The sequence below is a fragment of the Schistocerca nitens genome, chromosome 10, assembly GCF_023898315.1.
Source record: "Schistocerca nitens isolate TAMUIC-IGC-003100 chromosome 10, iqSchNite1.1, whole genome shotgun sequence".
In the NCBI taxonomy this organism is placed as follows: Eukaryota; Metazoa; Arthropoda; class Insecta; order Orthoptera; family Acrididae; genus Schistocerca; species Schistocerca nitens.
The window spans coordinates 132317227-132329943 of record NC_064623.1 but is presented as its reverse complement, the minus strand read 5'-3'; the positions used below and the strand labels follow the sequence as shown (position 1 = coordinate 132329943).

The following is a 12717-nucleotide window of genomic DNA, read 5'->3' as shown; positions in this document are numbered from 1 at the left end:
TTCAGTGAGGGCCTGATCATACCGGTTCCTAAGTCGCCATTGGCGACTTCCGCAAAACACTACCGCCCGCTCACACTTTTAAACTGTGATTATAAGATCTTTGCAAGGATTATAGCTAGGAGACTCAAACCGGTGATGAACACGGTCACAGCCCCGCCACAAACGAGTGTAGGTAAAGGCCGCAACATTCACGACACCTTGTGTGATTATCGCGACATCATAGCGATAGCTGCCGCCTGTCGCATTCCGTGCGCCTTGGTTGCTCTCGATTTTGACAAAGCCTTCGACCGTGTGAACCATGAGTATTTACTGAAAACCATGCAGACAATGAACTTCCCCCACCGCTTCCTCACCATCATCGCACGTCTGCTGCGCCACTCCCAGTCAACGATTTTGCTCAACGGGCGATCAGTGGGGCCGATAACTATCGAAAGTTCGGTCAGACAGGGCTGCCCTATGTCGATGGCGCTGTTTGCTATCGCCATCGAGCCACTATTAACAGCGCTGAACACACACCTCCAAGGTGTCCTGATGTACGGTCACAAGTTTGTATGCCGCGCCTACGCGGATGATGTGGCCTTTCTTGTGCGAACCACGGCTGAGATTCAGACGGCGATGGACATAGTAGAGCAGTATAGGAAGGCGGCGGGGGCTCAGTTGAATGTACCGAAGTCCGGTGTCCTGAACATCGGTCGTGGATTGAGGACCCCCATTCCTGGACAGATCAAGGTGATCACGGTCATGAAGTGCTTGGGAGTGAAGTTTACTCGTGACATCCGACGCACGATTGCAATCAATTACAAAGACTTACTAAATACAGTGCGCGCGAGCATACGTCAACATTCCCTCAGGTCGCTGGACGAAATACAACGCGTGGCCTTGGTGAACGTTTATCTCGTCTCTAAAATTAACTATGTGGCACGCGTACTCCCACTACCCCTCCCGATGGCAAGCAGATTGTTAGCTGCCTTCGGCCACTTTGTCAGCCGCGGCCACATTTTCAAAGTGAAATATTCAACGTTGACTCTACCGACGACGTCAGGTGGTCTCAACCTCATCGACGTCTATACGAAGACACGGGCCCTGTACGTCAGTTCTACATATAGCAGATGGATGAATTCGCCTAATAGTATCACCACCTTTCTATTGAACGAAATTAAGCCGGCTAATCTTGACGCGCCTGTGGATGTTCATCACATACCAGACGACCTTCACCATCTCAAGCAATTTTTGGTTGATTATAGCTACATCCGCATGGGGATGCCGGAGGCACAAATCGTCACAGTGCGAGCCGTGTACAAATATTTGATCACGACACACGCTCGAAACAATATTGAAGCTAAGTACCCCGAGGCAGTCTGGCCGCGTATATGGAGAAGTGTTCATCATCCACATTTGCCAACGGGGGCGAGAGCGTTGTGGTACTACGTGGTCAATAGGAAACTTCCCACGACCTCCCGATTACATTCGATACATTTGGCTGATACTTCCCTTTGTGCGACCTGTAACGTGCAAGATACTGATGAACACAAATTCGTATGCGGTACGGCGCATGACATCTGGATAGCGGTTAGAAACCTATTGGCATTTCTACAACGCACGTCCCCGCAAGCCATCACCCTTAAGAGTCTACTTCTACCGGACGATGACCTTTACCCTACCACGAAACGAAATGCCGTAACATGGCTAAAAGGACAAGCAATATATTATATTCTTACAAACTCAGAACGAAGTATTGGAGATTTTTCGACATATTTACAAACACAGCACGATGGACTTCGCAGACTTCCACATTATAAACAGGAATACGCAAATTTTCTCATCAAAGCGATCATGGATCCCCCACAGACTTGGAGAGTGTCAAGCTAAGAGTAGACGAGACAGGAAAGTACAGGGAAGAGACAAAACGATGAAACACGACGAACATGCACAGGTGTGAACACATTGCAACACGTGAAGCCGACCCTTACGGTTTTCCGACGTACGGAAGACACTAAGTAACGCTGCTACAGGTAATTCGAGAAACATCACGAACCGACACAGTGCCGATGGAGACGGCACATACAGAGGATTCCTTCACGGAGATGGCATTAATGGGTATCAGCCACTCCTCCCTTTTGTTTTCATTTACTTTATATTATAACAGTTAACAACTACAAAAAAAAAAAAAAAAAAAAAAAAAAAAAAAAAAAAAAAAAAAAAATTATATATAAAAATCTCATACATTTACAGCGTCGAAGCTAGCCGAAGAAGGCAGAAAAGGTGAGCGATTGGATGGGCAAAAAAAAAAAAAAAAAAAAAAAAAAAAAAAAAAAAAAAAAAAAGTTGGTAGAGCGTTCGCTTTGCATGTGAAAGGTCCCGGGTTCAAGCCCCGGCGCCTCCATGTTTTGTGGACAGTGCATGGTAAGTGTTGGTCGCGGCGAGCCTAAAGACACGCAAGATGTTGCAAAGCCAGCGTCACAGCTCATGTGATGTATACTGACGTAAGGAGAGCAAGACGTAAATGTGAGGACCGGCTGTTGTCGAGGTGTCATCGAGTGCAAATCTGTCTTAGGTATAACGGCCTAACCTCAAAGAAGTCTAGAGAGTGGACAACACGTTCGTCTTACTCAGAGCGGTGGCCGAACGCTATTTTCGACGTTGTGCGCGCCACTTTAATTTTGGCCAACTACGATTCGATACAGAATGCAGGAAACCTGAAAGACACCCTCACGGACACATTGAGAATAGTGTTTGTCTGCGGAATAATGGGAGTGCAAGGGGTCTGTGATATTGATATGGTTGTATGTAGCACTATTTGTCATCAGGGGGCGTAGCTCAGATGGTAGAGCGCTCGCTTAGCATGCGAGAGGTACTGGGATCGATACCCAGCGCCTCCAGAATTTTTAACACACCTACATGCGCACACTGCCACGCAAGTGGGATAATTCACAGCCAGCGAATGTGTCAAGGCAGATACGAGCGAACGATTAGCAGCCACAACTGGCAAGCGTGATGTTACGCGCAGGAAGCACCCTCCTCCCACCGCTACACTGAATTTAGAAACAGTACAAGTCTGCCCTTAAGATTCTCAAACCTATGTCGGAAAGATCTGCCTTGCGCCGAGTTCACAAAAATCCCACTGCACATTCCCATTCTTTACGTGCAGTCGGCTGCTACTGGTGTTGCTAGTTGTGACTGCTGATGACAGATGCCGTAGCAATCAATTCATGGAGTGAGTTGTATGTTTTGCGATACTCTGTCTCTGACAAGCAAGCAGAGGTGACACAGGCGCGAACACGGGAAGCTTGCAGCCCCTCGCTGCCTGCAGACACCGAGCAGCCACACTAGGTGGGCGGCCTAAGCCGTAGGCGAAATGTGCTCACTCGCTTGGGCGCGACGTCAAGCTCTAAATAAGGCTTTCACTAGCGTGAGCGTTGCGTGAGCGTCGTGGAAGGTCGGAAAAGTCGTCTGCATGGGTGAGTGCCATGTTTGGGGAGCGTTTCGTAGTTTGCGCAGTGCAATGGAGACGCGGAAACGTGTTGTGGCCCAGTGTTTTGCAGTTGGACGACAAGAGTGGTACACAGTAGTAAAGTGCGAGGCAGTGAGTTGGCATGAACAGTCGAGTGCACAATTGGGCTTCAGATGTGCTTGTTACCTCAGGCGCGGTGTGATTGTCGACAAGGTTTGTGACTGTCCTTTCAAAAAATGGCTCTGAGCACTATGGGACTCAACTGCTGTGGTCATCAGTCGACTGTCCTTTCAATTTAAGACGTTAAATACAGACGTAATTTGTAGTCGTAATACCAGAGCATCGAAACTACTTGGAACTCTTGTGTATATGAACTTGACCGCGCCTTTGTACACTGGTCCCTTCACCCCTACAAACCAACCAACCATCAGGTCCGTGCACATCAGAGTAGCAAAGAATGGAAAACAGCGCAGCTTTGTTGCGCTTGGGGGCGTAGCTCAGTTGGTAGAGCGTTCGCTTTGCATGTGAAAGGTCCCGGGTTCAAGCCCCGGCGCCTCCATGTTTTGTGGACAGTGCATGGTAAGTGTTGGTCGCGGCGAGCCTAAAGACACGCAAGATGTTGCAAAGCCAGCGTCACAGCTCATGTGATGTATACTGACGTAAGGAGAGCAAGACGTAAATGTGAGGACCGGCTGTTGTCGAGGTGTCATCGAGTGCAAATCTGTCTTAGGTATAACGGCCTAACCTCAAAGAAGTCTAGAGAGTGGACAACACGTTCGTCTTACTCAGAGCGGTGGCCGAACGCTATTTTCGACGTTGTGCGCGCCACTTTAATTTTGGCCAACTACGATTCGATACAGAATGCAGGAAACCTGAAAGACACCCTCACGGACACATTGAGAATAGTGTTTGTCTGCGGAATAATGGGAGTGCAAGGGGTCTGTGATATTGATATGGTTGTATGTAGCACTATTTGTCATCAGGGGGCGTAGCTCAGATGATAGAGCGCTCGCTTAGCATGCGAGAGGTACTGGGATCGATACCCAGCGCCTCCAGAATTTTTAACACACCTACATGCGCACACTGCCACGCAAGTGGGATAATTCACAGCCAGCGAATGTGTCAAGGCAGATACGAGCGAACGATTAGCAGTCACAACTGGCAAGCGTGATGTTACGCGCAGGAAGCACCCTCCTCCCACCGCTACACTGAATTTAGAAACAGTACAAGTCTGCCCTTAAGATTCTCAAACCTATGTCGGAAAGATCTGCCTTGCGCCGAGTTCACAAAAATCCCACTGCACATTCCCATTCTTTACGTGCAGTCGGCTGCTACTGGTGTTGCTAGTTGTGACTGCTGATGACAGATGCCGTAGCAATCAATTCATGGAGTGAGTTGTATGTTTTGCGATACTCTGTCTCTGACAAGCAAGCAGAGGTGACACAGGCGCGAACACGGGAAGCTTGCAGCCCCTCGCTGCCTGCAGACACCGAGCAGCCACACTAGGTGGGCGGCCTAAGCCGTAGGCGAAATGTGCTCACTCGCTTGGGCGCGACGTCAAGCTCTAAATAAGGCTTTCACTAGCGTGAGCGTTGCGTGAGCGTCGTGGAAGGTCGGAAAAGTCGTCTGCATGGGTGAGTGCCATGTTTGGGGAGCGTTTCGTAGTTTGCGCAGTGCAATGGAGACGCGGAAACGTGTTGTGGCCCAGTGTTTTGCAGTTGGACTACAAGAGTGGTACACAGTAGTAAAGTGCGAGGCAGTGAGTTGGCATGAACAGTCGAGTGCACAATTGGGCTTCAGATGTGCTTGTTACCTCAGGCGCGGTGTGATTGTCGACAAGGTTTGTGACTGTCCTTTCAAAAAATGGCTCTGAGCACTATGGGACTCAACTGCTGTGGTCATCAGTCGACTGTCCTTTCAATTTAAGACGTTAAATACAGACGTAATTTGTAGTCGTAATACCAGAGCATCGAAACTACTTGGAACTCTTGTGTATATGAACTTGACCGCGCCTTTGTACACTGGTCCATTCACCCCTACAAACCAACCAACCATCAGGTCCGTGCACATCAGAGTAGCAAAGAATGGAAAACAGCGCAGCTTTGTTGCGCTTGGGGGCGTAGCTCAGTTGGTAGAGCGTTCGCTTTGCATGTGAAAGGTCCCGGGTTCAAGCCCCGGCGCCTCCATGTTTTGTGGACAGTGCATGGTAAGTGTTGGTCGCGGCGAGCCTAAAGACACGCAAGATGTTGCAAAGCCAGCGTCACAGCTCATGTGATGTATACTGACGTAAGGAGAGCAAGACGTAAATGTGAGGACCGGCTGTTGTCGAGGTGTCATCGAGTGCAAATCTGTCTTAGGTATAACGGCCTAACCTCAAAGAAGTCTAGAGAGTGGACAACACGTTCGTCTTACTCAGAGCGGTGGCCGAACGCTATTTTCGACGTTGTGCGCGCCACTTTAATTTTGGCCAACTACGATTCGATACAGAATGCAGGAAACCTGAAAGACACCCTCACGGACACATTGAGAATAGTGTTTGTCTGCGGAATAATGGGAGTGCAAGGGGTCTGTGATATTGATATGGTTGTATGTAGCACTATTTGTCATCAGGGGGCGTAGCTCAGATAGTAGAGCGCTCGCTTAGCATGCGAGAGGTACTGGGATCGATACCCAGCGCCTCCAGAATTTTTAACACACCTACATGCGCACACTGCCACGCAAGTGGGATAATTCACAGCCAGCGAATGTGTCAAGGCAGATACGAGCGAACGATTAGCAGTCACAACTGGCAAGCGTGATGTTACGCGCAGGAAGCACCCTCCTCCCACCGCTACACTGAATTTAGAAACAGTACAAGTCTGCCCTTAAGATTCTCAAACCTATGTCGGAAAGATCTGCCTTGCGCCGAGTTCACAAAAATCCCACTGCACATTCCCATTCTTTACGTGCAGTCGGCTGCTACTGGTGTTGCTAGTTGTGACTGCTGATGACAGATGCCGTAGCAATCAATTCATGGAGTGAGTTGTATGTTTTGCGATACTCTGTCTCTGACAAGCAAGCAGAGGTGACACAGGCGCGAACACGGGAAGCTTGCAGCCCCTCGCTGCCTGCAGACACCGAGCAGCCACACTAGGTGGGCGGCCTAAGCCGTAGGCGAAATGTGCTCACTCGCTTGGGCGCGACGTCAAGCTCTAAATAAGGCTTTCACTAGCGTGAGCGTTGCGTGAGCGTCGTGGAAGGTCGGAAAAGTCGTCTGCATGGGTGAGTGCCATGTTTGGGGAGCGTTTCGTAGTTTGCGCAGTGCAATGGAGACGCGGAAACGTGTTGTGGCCCAGTGTTTTGCAGTTGGACTACAAGAGTGGTACACAGTAGTAAAGTGCGAGGCAGTGAGTTGGCATGAACAGTCGAGTGCACAATTGGGCTTCAGATGTGCTTGTTACCTCAGGCGCGGTGTGATTGTCGACAAGGTTTGTGACTGTCCTTTCAAAAAATGGCTCTGAGCACTATGGGACTCAACTGCTGTGGTCATCAGTCGACTGTCCTTTCAATTTAAGACGTTAAATACAGACGTAATTTGTAGTCGTAATACCAGAGCATCGAAACTACTTGGAACTCTTGTGTATATGAACTTGACCGCGCCTTTGTACACTGGTCCCTTCACCCCTACAAACCAACCAACCATCAGGTCCGTGCACATCAGAGTAGCAAAGAATGGAAAACAGCGCAGCTTTGTTGCGCTTGGGGGCGTAGCTCAGTTGGTAGAGCGTTCGCTTTGCATGTGAAAGGTCCCGGGTTCAAGCCCCGGCGCCTCCATGTTTTGTGGACAGTGCATGGTAAGTGTTGGTCGCGGCGAGCCTAAAGACACGCAAGATGTTGCAAAGCCAGCGTCACAGCTCATGTGATGTATACTGACGTAAGGAGAGCAAGACGTAAATGTGAGGACCGGCTGTTGTCGAGGTGTCATCGAGTGCAAATCTGTCTTAGGTATAACGGCCTAACCTCAAAGAAGTCTAGAGAGTGGACAACACGTTCGTCTTACTCAGAGCGGTGGCCGAACGCTATTTTCGACGTTGTGCGCGCCACTTTAATTTTGGCCAACTACGATTCGATACAGAATGCAGGAAACCTGAAAGACACCCTCACGGACACATTGAGAATAGTGTTTGTCTGCGGAATAATGGGAGTGCAAGGGGTCTGTGATATTGATATGGTTGTATGTAGCACTATTTGTCATCAGGGGGCGTAGCTCAGATGGTAGAGCGCTCGCTTAGCATGCGAGAGGTACTGGGATCGATACCCAGCGCCTCCAGAATTTTTAACACACCTACATGCGCACACTGCCACGCAAGTGGGATAATTCACAGCCAGCGAATGTGTCAAGGCAGATACGAGCGAACGATTAGCAGTCACAACTGGCAAGCGTGATGTTACGCGCAGGAAGCACCCTCCTCCCACCGCTACACTGAATTTAGAAACAGTACAAGTCTGCCCTTAAGATTCTCAAACCTATGTCGGAAAGATCTGCCTTGCGCCGAGTTCACAAAAATCCCACTGCACATTCCCATTCTTTACGTGCAGTCGGCTGCTACTGGTGTTGCTAGTTGTGACTGCTGATGACAGATGCCGTAGCAATCAATTCATGGAGTGAGTTGTATGTTTTGCGATACTCTGTCTCTGACAAGCAAGCAGAGGTGACACAGGCGCGAACACGGGAAGCTTGCAGCCCCTCGCTGCCTGCAGACACCGAGCAGCCACACTAGGTGGGCGGCCTAAGCCGTAGGCGAAATGTGCTCACTCGCTTGGGCGCGACGTCAAGCTCTAAATAAGGCTTTCACTAGCGTGAGCGTTGCGTGAGCGTCGTGGAAAGTCGGAAAAGTCGTCTGCATGGGTGAGTGCCATGTTTGGGGAGCGTTTCGTAGTTTGCGCAGTGCAATGGAGACGCGGAAACGTGTTGTGGCCCAGTGTTTTGCAGTTGGACGACAAGAGTGGTACACAGTAGTAAAGTGCGAGGCAGTGAGTTGGCATGAACAGTCGAGTGCACAATTGGGCTTCAGATGTGCTTGTTACCTCAGGCGCGGTGTGATTGTCGACAAGGTTTGTGACTGTCCTTTCAAAAAATGGCTCTGAGCACTATGGGACTCAACTGCTGTGGTCATCAGTCGACTGTCCTTTCAATTTAAGACGTTAAATACAGACGTAATTTGTAGTCGTAATACCAGAGCATCGAAACTACTTGGAACTCTTGTGTATATGAACTTGACCGCGCCTTTGTACACTGGTCCCTTCACCCCTACAAACCAACCAACCATCAGGTCCGTGCACATCAGAGTAGCAAAGAATGGAAAACAGCGCAGCTTTGTTGCGCTTGGGGGCGTAGCTCAGTTGGTAGAGCGTTCGCTTTGCATGTGAAAGGTCCCGGGTTCAAGCCCCGGCGCCTCCATGTTTTGTGGACAGTGCATGGTAAGTGTTGGTCGCGGCGAGCCTAAAGACACGCAAGATGTTGCAAAGCCAGCGTCACAGCTCATGTGATGTATACTGACGTAAGGAGAGCAAGACGTAAATGTGAGGACCGGCTGTTGTCGAGGTGTCATCGAGTGCAAATCTGTCTTAGGTATAACGGCCTAACCTCAAAGAAGTCTAGAGAGTGGACAACACGTTCGTCTTACTCAGAGCGGTGGCCGAACGCTATTTTCGACGTTGTGCGCGCCACTTTAATTTTGGCCAACTACGATTCGATACAGAATGCAGGAAACCTGAAAGACACCCTCACGGACACATTGAGAATAGTGTTTGTCTGCGGAATAATGGGAGTGCAAGGGGTCTGTGATATTGATATGGTTGTATGTAGCACTATTTGTCATCAGGGGGCGTAGCTCAGATGGTAGAGCGCTCGCTTAGCATGCGAGAGGTACTGGGATCGATACCCAGCGCCTCCAGAATTTTTAACACACCTACATGCGCACACTGCCACGCAAGTGGGATAATTCACAGCCAGCGAATGTGTCAAGGCAGATACGAGCGAACGATTAGCAGTCACAACTGGCAAGCGTGATGTTACGCGCAGGAAGCACCCTCCTCCCACCGCTACACTGAATTTAGAAACAGTACAAGTCTGCCCTTAAGATTCTCAAACCTATGTCGGAAAGATCTGCCTTGCGCCGAGTTCACAAAAATCCCACTGCACATTCCCATTCTTTACGTGCAGTCGGCTGCTACTGGTGTTGCTAGTTGTGACTGCTGATGACAGATGCCGTAGCAATCAATTCATGGAGTGAGTTGTATGTTTTGCGATACTCTGTCTCTGACAAGCAAGCAGAGGTGACACAGGCGCGAACACGGGAAGCTTGCAGCCCCTCGCTGCCTGCAGACACCGAGCAGCCACACTAGGTGGGCGGCCTAAGCCGTAGGCGAAATGTGCTCACTCGCTTGGGCGCGACGTCAAGCTCTAAATAAGGCTTTCACTAGCGTGAGCGTTGCGTGAGCGTCGTGGAAGGTCGGAAAAGTCGTCTGCATGGGTGAGTGCCATGTTTGGGGAGCGTTTCGTAGTTTGCGCAGTGCAATGGAGACGCGGAAACGTGTTGTGGCCCAGTGTTTTGCAGTTGGACGACAAGAGTGGTACACAGTAGTAAAGTGCGAGGCAGTGAGTTGGCATGAACAGTCGAGTGCACAATTGGGCTTCAGATGTGCTTGTTACCTCAGGCGCGGTGTGATTGTCGACAAGGTTTGTGACTGTCCTTTCAAAAAATGGCTCTGAGCACTATGGGACTCAACTGCTGTGGTCATCAGTCGACTGTCCTTTCAATTTAAGACGTTAAATACAGACGTAATTTGTAGTCGTAATACCAGAGCATCGAAACTACTTGGAACTCTTGTGTATATGAACTTGACCGCGCCTTTGTACACTGGTCCCTTCACCCCTACAAACCAACCAACCATCAGGTCCGTGCACATCAGAGTAGCAAAGAATGGAAAACAGCGCAGCTTTGTTGCGCTTGGGGGCGTAGCTCAGTTGGTAGAGCGTTCGCTTTGCATGTGAAAGGTCCCGGGTTCAAGCCCCGGCGCCTCCATGTTTTGTGGACAGTGCATGGTAAGTGTTGGTCGCGGCGAGCCTAAAGACACGCAAGATGTTGCAAAGCCAGCGTCACAGCTCATGTGATGTATACTGACGTAAGGAGAGCAAGACGTAAATGTGAGGACCGGCTGTTGTCGAGGTGTCATCGAGTGCAAATCTGTCTTAGGTATAACGGCCTAACCTCAAAGAAGTCTAGAGAGTGGACAACACGTTCGTCTTACTCAGAGCGGTGGCCGAACGCTATTTTCGACGTTGTGCGCGCCACTTTAATTTTGGCCAACTACGATTCGATACAGAATGCAGGAAACCTGAAAGACACCCTCACGGACACATTGAGAATAGTGTTTGTCTGCGGAATAATGGGAGTGCAAGGGGTCTGTGATATTGATATGGTTGTATGTAGCACTATTTGTCATCAGGGGGCGTAGCTCAGATGGTAGAGCGCTCGCTTAGCATGCGAGAGGTACTGGGATCGATACCCAGCGCCTCCAGAATTTTTAACACACCTACATGCGCACACTGCCACGCAAGTGGGATAATTCACAGCCAGCGAATGTGTCAAGGCAGATACGAGCGAACGATTAGCAGTCACAACTGGCAAGCGTGATGTTACGCGCAGGAAGCACCCTCCTCCCACCGCTACACTGAATTTAGAAACAGTACAAGTCTGCCCTTAAGATTCTCAAACCTATGTCGGAAAGATCTGCCTTGCGCCGAGTTCACAAAAATCCCACTGCACATTCCCATTCTTTACGTGCAGTCGGCTGCTACTGGTGTTGCTAGTTGTGACTGCTGATGACAGATGCCGTAGCAATCAATTCATGGAGTGAGTTGTATGTTTTGCGATACTCTGTCTCTGACAAGCAAGCAGAGGTGACACAGGCGCGAACACGGGAAGCTTGCAGCCCCTCGCTGCCTGCAGACACCGAGCAGCCACACTAGGTGGGCGGCCTAAGCCGTAGGCGAAATGTGCTCACTCGCTTGGGCGCGACGTCAAGCTCTAAATAAGGCTTTCACTAGCGTGAGCGTTGCGTGAGCGTCGTGGAAGGTCGGAAAAGTCGTCTGCATGGGTGAGTGCCATGTTTGGGGAGCGTTTCGTAGTTTGCGCAGTGCAATGGAGACGCGGAAACGTGTTGTGGCCCAGTGTTTTGCAGTTGGACTACAAGAGTGGTACACAGTAGTAAAGTGCGAGGCAGTGAGTTGGCATGAACAGTCGAGTGCACAATTGGGCTTCAGATGTGCTTGTTACCTCAGGCGCGGTGTGATTGTCGACAAGGTTTGTGACTGTCCTTTCAAAAAATGGCTCTGAGCACTATGGGACTCAACTGCTGTGGTCATCAGTCGACTGTCCTTTCAATTTAAGACGTTAAATACAGACGTAATTTGTAGTCGTAATACCAGAGCATCGAAACTACTTGGAACTCTTGTGTATATGAACTTGACCGCGCCTTTGTACACTGGTCCCTTCACCCCTACAAACCAACCAACCATCAGGTCCGTGCACATCAGAGTAGCAAAGAATGGAAAACAGCGCAGCTTTGTTGCGCTTGGGGGCGTAGCTCAGTTGGTAGAGCGTTCGCTTTGCATGTGAAAGGTCCCGGGTTCAAGCCCCGGCGCCTCCATGTTTTGTGGACAGTGCATGGTAAGTGTTGGTCGCGGCGAGCCTAAAGACACGCAAGATGTTGCAAAGCCAGCGTCACAGCTCATGTGATGTATACTGACGTAAGGAGAGCAAGACGTAAATGTGAGGACCGGCTGTTGTCGAGGTGTCATCGAGTGCAAATCTGTCTTAGGTATAACGGCCTAACCTCAAAGAAGTCTAGAGAGTGGACAACACGTTCGTCTTACTCAGAGCGGTGGCCGAACGCTATTTTCGACGTTGTGCGCGCCACTTTAATTTTGGCCAACTACGATTCGATACAGAATGCAGGAAACCTGAAAGACACCCTCACGGACACATTGAGAATAGTGTTTGTCTGCGGAATAATGGGAGTGCAAGGGGTCTGTGATATTGATATGGTTGTATGTAGCACTATTTGTCATCAGGGGGCGTAGCTCAGATAGTAGAGCGCTCGCTTAGCATGCGAGAGGTACTGGGATCGATACCCAGCGCCTCCAGAATTTTTAACACACCTACATGCGCACACTGCCACGCAAGTGGGATAATTCACAGCCAGCGAATGTGTCAAGGCAG

The 12717-nt window shown here is 49.8% G+C and overlaps 13 non-coding genes across 13 annotated transcripts; all 13 read left to right on the top strand.

Annotated features, from left to right (window-relative positions):
• The first annotated feature begins 2806 nt into the window (after window positions 1-2806).
• Trnaa-agc (transfer RNA alanine (anticodon AGC)) lies at window positions 2807-2879 on the top strand. The gene has a single exon. It is a non-coding gene; the product is annotated as a tRNA-Ala (tRNA).
• A 1058-nt stretch (window positions 2880-3937) lies between these two features.
• On the top strand, window positions 3938-4010 carry Trnaa-ugc (transfer RNA alanine (anticodon UGC)). Its single transcript has one exon. It is a non-coding gene; the product is annotated as a tRNA-Ala (tRNA).
• A 423-nt stretch (window positions 4011-4433) lies between these two features.
• Window positions 4434-4506, top strand: Trnaa-agc (transfer RNA alanine (anticodon AGC)). The gene has a single exon. It is a non-coding gene; the product is annotated as a tRNA-Ala (tRNA).
• Window positions 4507-5564: 1058 nt separating this feature from the next.
• Trnaa-ugc (transfer RNA alanine (anticodon UGC)) lies at window positions 5565-5637 on the top strand. Its single transcript has one exon. It is a non-coding gene; the product is annotated as a tRNA-Ala (tRNA).
• A 423-nt stretch (window positions 5638-6060) lies between these two features.
• On the top strand, window positions 6061-6133 carry Trnaa-agc (transfer RNA alanine (anticodon AGC)). Its single transcript has one exon. It is a non-coding gene; the product is annotated as a tRNA-Ala (tRNA).
• A 1058-nt stretch (window positions 6134-7191) lies between these two features.
• On the top strand, window positions 7192-7264 carry Trnaa-ugc (transfer RNA alanine (anticodon UGC)). Its single transcript has one exon. It is a non-coding gene; the product is annotated as a tRNA-Ala (tRNA).
• Window positions 7265-7687: 423 nt separating this feature from the next.
• On the top strand, window positions 7688-7760 carry Trnaa-agc (transfer RNA alanine (anticodon AGC)). Its single transcript has one exon. It is a non-coding gene; the product is annotated as a tRNA-Ala (tRNA).
• Window positions 7761-8818: 1058 nt separating this feature from the next.
• Trnaa-ugc (transfer RNA alanine (anticodon UGC)) lies at window positions 8819-8891 on the top strand. Its single transcript has one exon. It is a non-coding gene; the product is annotated as a tRNA-Ala (tRNA).
• Window positions 8892-9314: 423 nt separating this feature from the next.
• On the top strand, window positions 9315-9387 carry Trnaa-agc (transfer RNA alanine (anticodon AGC)). Its single transcript has one exon. It is a non-coding gene; the product is annotated as a tRNA-Ala (tRNA).
• Window positions 9388-10445: 1058 nt separating this feature from the next.
• Window positions 10446-10518, top strand: Trnaa-ugc (transfer RNA alanine (anticodon UGC)). The gene has a single exon. It is a non-coding gene; the product is annotated as a tRNA-Ala (tRNA).
• Window positions 10519-10941: 423 nt separating this feature from the next.
• Window positions 10942-11014, top strand: Trnaa-agc (transfer RNA alanine (anticodon AGC)). Its single transcript has one exon. It is a non-coding gene; the product is annotated as a tRNA-Ala (tRNA).
• Window positions 11015-12072: 1058 nt separating this feature from the next.
• On the top strand, window positions 12073-12145 carry Trnaa-ugc (transfer RNA alanine (anticodon UGC)). The gene has a single exon. It is a non-coding gene; the product is annotated as a tRNA-Ala (tRNA).
• A 423-nt stretch (window positions 12146-12568) lies between these two features.
• On the top strand, window positions 12569-12641 carry Trnaa-agc (transfer RNA alanine (anticodon AGC)). Its single transcript has one exon. It is a non-coding gene; the product is annotated as a tRNA-Ala (tRNA).
• The last annotated feature ends 76 nt before the right edge of the window (window positions 12642-12717 follow it).